This window comes from Macrotis lagotis, chromosome 6 (genome assembly GCF_037893015.1).
Source record: "Macrotis lagotis isolate mMagLag1 chromosome 6, bilby.v1.9.chrom.fasta, whole genome shotgun sequence".
Taxonomy (NCBI): Eukaryota; Metazoa; Chordata; class Mammalia; order Peramelemorphia; family Peramelidae; genus Macrotis; species Macrotis lagotis.
Genome location: NC_133663.1, coordinates 66,746,794 through 66,758,656, shown reverse-complemented (window position 1 = coordinate 66,758,656; position 11,863 = coordinate 66,746,794).

Sequence of the window (11,863 nt, the reverse complement as noted above, 5' to 3'; positions counted from 1 at the left end):
TAACAGATTGGCATTGTGTCATGAAGTCATTTGTTTCCACAGACTCCTTTCTTTTTTTTTTTTACAGAATAATTTTCTTCATTTACCTTTTGCAACTCCTTTTCCAATTGGTCAATTGTATTTTTGAAGGAGTTTTACATTTGTTCAATTGAAGTTTGGAGAGAATTATTTTCTTTTTACATTTGAACAATTGTGGTTTTGAGAGAAATATTTTCTTTTTTCATTTATCCCATTGTGTTTTCCAAGGATTTGTTTTCTTATTGAAAGCTGTTAATTTTCTCTTGGTTTCTTTCCCCAATTTTTTGTATTTATTTTTAAACTCCTTCCTGTTCTCTTCAAGGAAATCTTTCTGGGCTGGAGACCAAATCATATTCTCTTCAGAATTTCTAGATCTCTATGAGATAGGGTCTTGACCTTCTAGTTAGTTTTCTATGGACCCTCCCCCCTTCACTGGCATTTCTTCATTTTTATAAGATCTTTTGTAGGGGGAGGGCTAGTTCACAGAGGTTTGGTGTTGAAATCCCAAGAGGCTTTGCTCATGGGGTTTAGTAACTCCAAATGGGCTGGTGAGTAAGGGGTGCTGATTGTTTTTCCTGGAGTGATTGTGACCTTGATTGAGGCCTCTCCCTAGTCTTAGAGATGGGGGGTTGTGTTACTGGACAAATTTTTCCTTGAACTATATGGTCTGGGCCCTGGGGTGAGGTAGTTAATCTCCTTTTTCAGCTGAGGGAATTCTGGTGCCCATGCCTTAGCCTGGGGGTTGGGGGGAGGAGGCGCTGTTACCTTGTTTATTCTGGGAATAGGGCTCTATTGAAATGAAAGTATAGAAGACTGTCCTCCAGACCAGCTGAGTCAAGTAGATTGATGTCTAGCCAAAATTTGCAACCCTCTGTGCTGGAACTCACCCTCAAGTCCTACTGGAGCCCACCAGACCTCTGCTCCCACAACCAATGCTTCCAAGGCTTAGTTAATTTTCAGACTGTGGCTCCAACAGTCGAAGACTCTGTGGTTGATTTTAGATTATTCTGGGTCTCACCCCACCCCCACCGGCTCTCTATGTTTTGCCCCTGGATCACCCAGCAGCCCTGGAGACAAATCTTGTTGGTAGATGCTCTTCTCCTAGCTTCTTTTTCTGGGTTTGGTCAACTGAATTTCTGTTAAGAGATTTGCTTCATATTATATATGAGGGAAGACCAGGAAACCTTACCACAGTGTTTGCTTTCTCTCCACCATCTTGGCTGGAAGCTGAAATTATATTCTTTGCAATGTTCAATTCTATATGCTTATATTTTCATTAATAATAGATGTATATGTATATATAGACATATATACATATATGTACATGTGTAAAGATATATATCTGTGAATACATAGATTTATAATCATTGATATACTTTTCTCATAGATATGCTTTCTTTTTGACATTTATTTTTTAATTGAATTTCAAATTCTTTTCTACCCTCTGACACAATGATATTCCTTATTCATGTAAAATCATGCAAGACAAATTTCATATTACCGTGCTGCAAGGAAAAAAACCGTGAAAATAAAGTGAAAAAAATATGCTTTAATTTTCATTCAGAACTTACCAATTTGTTCATTGTAAGTGGATAGTATTTTTATCAAAAATCCTTCAGAAATTTCTTAGGTTTTTTTGTCAATCAGAATAGTTAAGTCATTTACAGTTGACCAGAGCACAATATAGTTGTTACTGTGCATAATGTTTTTTTGGTTCTTTTTATTTTATTTTGCATCCACTCATTTAAATCTTTCCAGGTTTTTCTGAAATCATCCCATTTACCCTTCTTATGGCACAATGGTATTCTATCACAATTATATACCAGAGCTTATTTAGTCATTCCCCAATTGATGAGCATTCTCTCAAATTTGAAATCTTTACCTCTCCAAAGGAGCTGCTATACATATTTTTGTACTTATATTTTTTTCTTTGATCTCATTGGAATACAAATTGAGTAGTTGTATTTCTGGGTCAACAATATGCATAGTTTCCTAACCCTTTTGGACATGGTTTCAATTGCTCTTCAGAATGGTTAGATCAGTTGAATCCCCCATAGTACATGACTATATAAATTTTCCTATGTCCCCTTCAGTATTCATTGTTTTCCTTTTCTGTTATATTAGCCAATCAGATAATTGTGAGGTGATACCTCAGTGATGCTTTAATTTACATTTTTCTACCCAATAGTCATTTAGAGCATTTTTATATGACTATTGATAACTTTGATTTCTTCTCTTGAAAACTGCCTGTTCTTATCCTTTGGTTATTTATCAATTGAAGGATGAGTTATATTTTTATAAATCTGACTCAAGTCTCTATTCATTTGAAAAAAAATGAAGCTTTTGTCAGAAAAAATACCTTGTTATAAAAATTTCCCTCCAGTTTATAGCTTTCTTTCTATTCTTTGCCCCATTAGTTTTGTTTATGGAAAAACCTTTCAATTATTTATTTATTTAATTTTATTCAGAACATTTTTTTTAGGTTTTTGCAAGGCAAATGGGGTTAAGTGGCTCACCCAAGGCCACACAGCTAGGTAATTATTAAGCGTATGAGGCCAGATTTGAACTCAGGTACTCCTGACTCCAGGGCTGGTGGCTCTATCCACTGTGCAAACTAGCCGTCCCAAAACCTTTTTAATTTATATAGTAATTGAAATTATCTGTTTTACTTCCTGTGATCCTTTCTATTTCTTTTCGGTCATAACTTCTTCCTTTATGTATAAATGTCAGTTTATGTAATTTTTCCATGGTCCCCTACTTTGCTTATGATATCACCATTTATTTGTAAATCATGTACCTATTTTGACCTTATCTTGTTATACAGTATGAGATATGGTATATTTTTAGTTTCTGCTTTCCAGTTTCCCCAGCAATGTTTGTATAGATCTAGATATGAGAGGCTCAGCAAGTCATAATGGATAAAGAACCAGTCTCCAAGCCAGGAAGAACAGAGTTCACAGGCCTGTTTCCTACAATATACTGTGTGTATGAGCCTGTGCAAGTCACTTAATCTCTTCGGGCACTAAACAAATCTTTTAGACTATAGGTTTCAGAGATGTATTGACCTACATTGATAAAGAGTTTCCTCACCTGAGAGTTGCCCGTTCCCCCCCCCAAAAACCGTATCCAGCCATTATTTTACATAGGTGGATGTATTAGATATAGATTCAGCTATAACTATATATTCATCTATATAAGTTGATTCTTGTCTATCTTCTTTGTCTAAGACTATTTTTCCCCTCCCCCAAACAAAATGTCCTTTTCTTGTGTTAAAAACAACAAAACTTCACATTGGCCATATTTTCCTGCAACATTAGGGACTTATTGATTGTGCCAACCACTCACAGCCAAAGGAGCTGCTGCCAAGGTGAGTGTGTAATTTGCCCTTATTCAGCAAGAATGTCATAAGTCCACAAAGCCCAGTGTAGGATAAGAGAGCAGCTGTGTGCTTCATGTTTTTTTTAAAATAGGATCAAGGCAGGCCCTCCGTAAAGCCTGCCTCCCGTCATGTACTGATGTTTTTATTTCCACAGTGTTTCAACATGAGGAGCTGCCTTACCCTTTGGGCACCAAACACTGTCAGGGTTGAGTTTGTATTTTGATGCCACATCCCTTCTCTGCCAATTAGAGTTAATCTCTCAGGGTTTTTAAGCAATTTGTCTGTATAATCTTGGGCAAATTGAAAATGGGTTTGCAAATATTTTACTGATTGGAAGATACAGTGAAAGGTCCTCTGGCACAATTAAACACTAGCTAAAGCATCTCAGAACTCAATGAGGTAAATTTTTAAAATGTTTTATTTTTTTAACAAGTAGAATGATGAACTAACCCAAACATGTCAACATACAACCTGATTCCATAGTGGTTTCAGGGAGACATTCTTCAGTGTTTGTAGCAAAAACAGTGTGACAGCTTTAACTGTCTGAGTAAGACTGGGATTTCTTTCTAAAGGAAACAAATACTTGAATGGTATTTGGAAGAATATCCCCAATCTACTGTAACCTCTGTGTTCCAGACAGCCCACTCCAAGGCAGATAATCTGACACTAAGCTGTCTTCATCATAATGATGTTACTTCCAGCTTGTTCACAGTTTTCTGCAGATAGAGTAACCTTGATTTGCTACTCCAATGACACATTCATTGTCCCATTCTTTTTTCTGTCCTGTATATCAATATGTATTTAGTATATGTTGGTATAAAATGTGGAGAAGTATCTGAAGTGTTGTTAAGTCCTAATTATGTTCTAAGCATAGGGTGATGTTCTGGAAATTCAAATATAAAGTAAAACATTCTGACAAGGAGATGATATTCTAATAGGTGAAATAGTGAAGTTAAGAAATACAAAGGGTAAAGAAATGACCTTCAAGTGAAGATATTTTAGGGAATTGGGTCTACAACTAGGGAGACCATTAATCAGTACAATGGGGCCTAGAATGGAAGATATGTCATAGGTGAAGTATTATTTTTTGTTCTTTTTGCAATGTGAAAGAAATTCATTTGTCCTTATTTTTCTGAACTGTTAGCCCAAAGTTCAATAACCTTGGCCAAGGGTTTGGATTCCTTTTTTTTTTTACCAATGTTTTTATCAATTTTTTTTACCAATGTTTTATCAATGTTTTAAAGCACAGTACAAAGGAGGTGCTTAGAAAAGACTTGATCCTTCATTTTCCCTTTATTGCCCCTCATCAGTGATTACCTCCCAGTGGTGGAAGCTTCCCTTGGCTCCAGTAAAACCCTTATTGACCCAAGGATCTTTGGATGTCTTGACATCCCAAGGCTACTTCTAAGCCTAGTCATATCCAGCTCAAGAATGCTATACAATCATTGTTTTTTATTCTTCATTCTTTGAAGAGGACCATGACATCAAGTAGGTGATGCTATGGTGTGCAAGTGAATTGAATTGAAGTAAGAAAGAGCTGTGCAAAGTCAGCAGTGTCAGTTTATCTTCCATAGTCATTTGGGTTCAGTGCGCAGATGTGGGACAGAATGACTGGAAATCACCCAGGATGCAGTAAAAGGCCTTGGTCTCTTTAAAAGAAGGTCTTTAACAGGAAAAGAAGCAAAGCATGCCCATCAAATGGGAATTGGCTAAACAAGTTATGGTACATGAATACTATGAAGTATTATTGTTCTATAAGAAACTATAAATGGTTGAACTCTAGAGAAGCATGGAACAAGTTACAGGATCTGATGCTGAGTGAAGGAATCAGAACCAAGTGAAGAATGTACACATTAATAGCAACATTGTGAGATAATCAACCTTGATGGAAGCAGCTCCTCTCAGCAGTTCAAAGAGCTAGGACAACCATATTAGACTGGCTATGGACAATGTTAACCCCTTCCAGAGAAAGAAAAACAAAGCAAAAACCCCTTCAGAATCTGATAAATACTTCATAAAAATTATCTCTAATGTGTCTCTTTCCATTAATCCTAATTCCTCATAGCAAAAATGACTAATCTGTAAACATGTTTACCAAAAATATGCATGTAAAATGTTAACCTTGACTGTTCACCTCTGAAGGGAGGGGACTGGGAAGGGAGAGTGGAAGGAAATTTTGTAACTTAAAAATATACCTATGTATATGGATGATTGTTGAAAATTTAAAAAATAACAATTAAACAAAGAAAAGAAGAAAATCATCTAAGATAGCCAGCTGGTCAGGTGGGAGCTCACCCTGATGAATCCATTCTTTGAATGGGACCTAGGAGTAGGTGGGAAAACAGGTCTTGGCACATTCCTCCAGGGAGCCCATAACTTATCATTTAGTAGATTCAAAGTAAATATCCCAATTTGCTTTCTTCTAACTCAAATGACTGTATTGGCAAACAAAACTATCCTGACAACTCTTACTAGCATGATTGCATCATTCCCCACATTTTACATGACCTGGATGCAAAAAGCTACATCATGAAAAATTTAAAGTGACAAAGAAGAAATTTCCTTTTAGATCTATAGGCTATAAAACAAGGGATAGAGAGTATCACAAAAATTAACATGTTCATTTTTGATGCCATAAGATCTAAAAGTTTTTGCATAAACAGTTCAAAGCCTCTTAAATTAGAAAGCAAAAGTTAACTGGGAAAAGTATTATTGCAAACAAATTTCTCTGCTATATTCTAAAAATATATTAAGGAAGGAACTGACCCAAATGTATAGGAGTAAGAGCTATTCCTCAACTGATAGTCAAAGAATTTGAAAAGTCAATTCTCAAAGGAAGTAATCCAAACTATCTTGGATTTCACCACTTGGGAAAATACTCCTTATCTCTAATAATTAGAGAAATATAAAATAAGACAACTCTGAGCATCTATTTCATATTCATCAGATTGGAAGAGCTAACAAAAAATAGGGCAAATGTTGTAGAGATTTGGGGACAATAGCAGAATGTCAGATCTAACTTTTCATGACCCCATACATTTTATAGATGAGCAACTGAGTCAAACAGGGGTAAGTGACTTGCCCAGGGTAACACAGTAAGTGTTTGAGGCTAGATTTGAACTCAGGAAGATTAGATCTGCCTCATCTCTCTATCAACCTATCTGCTTTGACAAGAAAATTAGAGAAAAGAGATTAAGAGATAAACTAGAATTATAAGGAACCTCAACAGTTATCTAGGCAAACCTAAATTTTCAAAAGAATCCCGGGGTTCCAATGATGCAGAGCACATTATTTAGTAAGTAACATATTAAGTGGGTTTTTGAAGATAGATGTAATTGACAGAAACAGTTTCTGTACTTTGTCTAAATTTGTTACTTTTTCATTTCTACCATTGCACCATTTCTGTCCCCTGAAGTCAAATGGGACACACTGAATCAAGAATATGTTGGTAAATACTTAGTTACAAGTTCTTTGAGCAAACCACATTTTTAATCTGTATTATTAACATTTTCTCCTATCACTTTCTTAACTCTAGACAATGAGTAAATCACTAAAACTAGCCTTAATTTGTAGCATTTACTGATTTCTGAAGTGTAAATGCTTACTTGGAAAATTTCACAGTTGATTTTCATGACCTAGTAGGAGCTGACTCCAATGCACCTCTGCATCTAATCTCTCTTCTTCCTCATGACAGCCTTTCAAATACTTAAACTCAGTAATCTGTGTTCTTGACTTCTTGAATTTTCTCTTTGCCACCTCACACTTTCCTTTATTTGCTGCTCATATGATAAGGGTTCAAGGTCCACTATCCTTGACATCTTCTTGTATATTCTTTTGGTTGCTTGTTTGTTTTTTGCAAGGCAATGGGATTAAGTGGCTTGCCCAAGGTCATACAGCAAGGTAATTATTAAATGTCGAAGACCAGATTTGAACTCCAGTCCTCCTGACTCCAGGGCCAGTACTCTATTCACTGTGTCACCTAAGTGCTTCTTCTTGTATATTATTTTTGGTTTATCAACAACCTTCCTAAAATATGGTATTTGAGACTGAACACAGCAGTATATATATAATTCATTCAGACAGCCTAGGAAGCAAGATGATATAGCAAATAGAGTTGAACTTGGAGTGAAGAAGATCCTAAATCACATTCTGTCTCATATTTACTAGTTCTGAGACCCTAGAAAAGTCATGAAACTTTTCTATTTCTCAGTTTTTTAATCTATAAAATAAGGGTCTAACTCAATTTAGGACCTAAAAATCCTAAACTTATGAATCTGGTTCCAAGTTTTCTGTTTTAGGAAGCTTTTTACTACTTAATTTTTTCCTTTTCTTATTTCATTCAAAACAGCAAGTTAGCAAAGCACTGTGTGATCAGTAATATGAACTTGTCCTTGCTTCCTATTCCTTAGTACTGAGTTGAATGGTTTATACTTTTCCTGAAGATACTGATATTACAAATATTTATAATTTTTACTACTTATATTTTGCTTAAGACAGGATTGGGTAGAGTGATGGGTCAGGAGATAGGCAAACCATCTTTTTTGTATTTTTTTTTCTAGGTTTTTTGCAGGGCAATGGGGTTAAGTGAATTGCCCAAGGTAACACAGCTAGGCAATTAGTAAGTATCTGAGGCTGGATTTGAACTCGGTACTTCCTGACTCCGAGGCCAATTGATTCACTGCACCACCTAGCTACTCAGGAAGACTCATCTTAAGTTCAACTCCAGTCCCATACACTCAGTAGCTGTGTGACCCTGTTTGCCTCAGTTACCTCAATCATAAAATGAGCTGGAGAAGAAAATAGCAAACTATTCCTGTCTTTTTTCCAAGAAACTCCAAATGGAGTCACAAAAAGTCAGGTACAAATAAAGAAAAACTAAACAAAACCAAAATATTTTATTTGATAATTATTTTAAAGTTTTCTTCCCAACTGGATGAACAGATGCTCGGGGGTAAGGAAGAAACATCCCCCCCTTTTATTCATTTCCATTTTCCCCCTGTTCCTATGACAAGCACAAAATAAATGCTTATTGAGTGAGTGCATGCTACTCAATGAACAATTGATTCTCAATGAAATCACAGAAACTTAGGAATAGCAAAGAGGTCCCTTGTTTCTCTCTTTCTGACAAGCAATAACCTATGAATCTCTGGGGATTTTATATCTCCAGGGATGTTATTGAGGTGGTTGTCAAACTGAGCTTAAATCTATGTTCTTCAAATTCCCATTTCAGATGAATTTAGAAACCCATTCTTATAAGTAGATATTAAAATTCTGCCAGAAGAAAGGTAATAGATGAAAAAGTTCCGTCACATTGACATGGAATAGATATATAACTTTTAGAACTTATCAAGGGCCTACTATGTACTTAATTAAATTCTATCTGTTGAATGTTATTTTTGCATTGACTTTCATAATTTACTTTGGTGATGTCTCCTTTCTAAAGACATTTTAACTGATAAGGAAAGAAAATCGAATATTTAAGTTTAGTTCCCTCTCTCCGGCCTGAATTAACCTTTTGATTACCTAGTGCCTTTTTTTGTCTCCCTGACCCACTTCCAGGTAAAGATAAAGAATAATAATAGCAGCAAAATTTAAATTTGTAACATATTTGCAGCCTCACTATTTCACGAAGGGTCCAGGTCATCCATTCTGACTCTGCTCCTTATTTTTAGGACTTGTCCCTCTTTCATCTCAACTTTCCACTTCTGCACTCCTGATTCAGAACTTTCTTTTAAATCTTTTTTTTCCTGCATTAAATTTTAAGTGCCTTTGAAGGAGGGACTGTCTTTTTTTATCTCATATATTTCTATCCTTGATATTTTAGCACAATTGCTAGTACATATTGTACTTAATAAATTACCAATCGACTATCTATCTATCTATCTATCTATCTATTATCTATCTTTCTATCCTTTTATTTTTCTTTCTTTGTATACATCTGTCTCTTCTCTCTGTCTATCCATCTATCTAGCTATTCTGTCTATCCAGCTAGCTAATTATCTGTTCATCTGTCTCTAACTGTCTGACTGTCTATCTGTCTGTCTGTCTGTCTGTCTGTCACTATCCTCTATCAGAGTCTCTTTCTGTGTGTGTGCGTGTGTGTGTGTATGTGTATATAAAATCTCAGTATTTTCCCCCACATAGCTCAGAATTGAATATGACTTCTACTGAATTCCTTCCCAGATTTATAAATTGTCTAATCATGAAGTCACACATATTGGATATGGGAGGAATACCTGCTCTGTGAATTATTACCTTTCCTTTCTGCTTAAAGAAATACTTTGTTCTAAAGAATGCCATGCTTCACCTAATAAAAAAAGAGGCTCATGAATTAAAAGTGGAAGGCATGGGTTAATAAATCCTTTAATAAGTTGAATCCCAAAGCAGTTTCAATAGAGGAGAAAAGATTTAGAGACAAAAACCTGAGTTCAAATTCAAGTACAATTAATATTATTCAGAAAGGTAAAGAAATTTGACCACAAAAATAAAACTTGAAAAATATACCAGATCAGATTTGAGCCCAGGTCTCCCCTCACCCGCAGACCCCTGTACCAACTCCAGGTCCAAAGCCATTTCAACTATACTATACAATACTTTTAAGAGTTCAGTAACTCAGTCAATTAACCTTTATTATGTACATGATATGTTCCAGGAATTATGCTAAATACTAAAAATGTATTGACTCACATTTGAAAGGCACAAACAGTCTCTTCCCTCAAACAGTCTATAATCTAATTGGGAAGACAACAAAAAAAAAACAGCAAACTAGAAACCGATGAGATATTTATAGTATAAATTGGAGATAATTAAGGAAATAACATGCAAACATTAAGAATAGAAATATATACATTTTTATATACATAAATGTGAGTTATAACAGTGGGTATGCACTTAGAAAATTTAAGAAAAATTCAAAGAAATAAGAGTCAGTTGAGAGAGGAAAGTGCAGTCCTTAAGCATATAACAGGAATATTTTGGAGAATTAGGGCAATGATATTAGCAGAGAAGGAGGGGTTATTGAGGTTTCAATTTGAATCTTCAGGGTGATCATTACATGATTTCCCTTAGGATTCATGGAAAATGAGAAGCAAACAACCATATGGATGAAAGTTGTTCTCCACTATTGGAGGTGGGGTTAAAGTTATCAGAGGAATGTGGGAGAAGAATTCTTTTTTTTTTTAGGTTTTTGCAAGGCAAATGGGGTTAAGTGGCTTGCCCAAGGCCACACAGCTAGGTAATGATTAAGTGTCTGAGACCAGATTTGAACCCAGGTACTCCTGACTCCAAGGCCGGTGCTTTATCCACTATGCCACCTAGCTGCCCCCCACTTTTTTTTAGGTTTGAGAAGAATTCTTATATAATTCTTTTCCTCCCATCTCCTCCCTTCGCCTCCCTTCCCTTAGATTTTGTTCCCTTCATTTCCTTTCCATTTCTGTTTGCTTTCTTTCCTCATTTTCTCTCTTTTCCTCCTTCCTTCCTTCCTTCCTTCCTTCCTTCATTCCTTCCTTCTTTCCTTCCTTCCTTCCTTCTTTCTTTCCTTTCTTCCTTCCTTCTTTCTTTCCTTTCTCCTTTCCTCCCTCACTCCTGCCCTCCCTTCACTTTAACACTTCTCTCTCTCTCTCTCTCTCTCTCTCTCTCTCTCTCTCTCTCTCTCTCTCTAATAGGTAGAAAGAGAATACTACTTATTGGCCCTGGTTATCTTCACTGCATGCTATTTTTGTCTCAGAAGACAGTAGACACAGAACTAAAGGGATCACGTCTAGCTAAGTGATGACCAAGTTCATCATTTCTGGGATATCACATTTTACACCAAATTCAGTTGCCTGAATTATATGAACTATATTGCCTTGAAGTATATTTCTACTAGTTATTAAGTGCCTAGTGATCTCCTGGCTCATATAAAATACCACTAAGCTCATCAAATATTTAAAAATAAGACTTCTTTGTCTTGTTGTGAGCCTCTCTGACAGTCTGGGGAAGATTATGGGCCCCTTCTCAAAGCAAGGTTCTTTTTCCTGTGGTAAGACAATGGGGTTAAGTACTTACCCAAGATCACACAGCTAGGCAATTATTAATTGTCTGAGGTCAAATTTGAACTCCGGTCCTCCTGACTCTACGTCCAGTTTTCTATCCACTACACCACCTAGCTGCCCCCAAACAAGGTTTTTAAATTCATAAAGTAAAATATAAAGAATTACAAAGAAAACCAGTTATATTTTTGTTATGTTGTTATTTTTTTTTACTTTTTAAGTATATTTAAGTTCATGAATTCCCATTAAGCAACTGCTGTTTTAGACAAAAACATTATCCTCAAAGAATTTTTAAGTCTCCTCACCTGTAACAAAAGGGGTCCACTGGCCATCATTTTCAAAATCCCAGAAAGACCATAGAAGGCTGCAGACCAGATAGTCTAGTGAATATATGTTATCATTATAGCCCATAGTTTACTATTCACTTCTATTACAG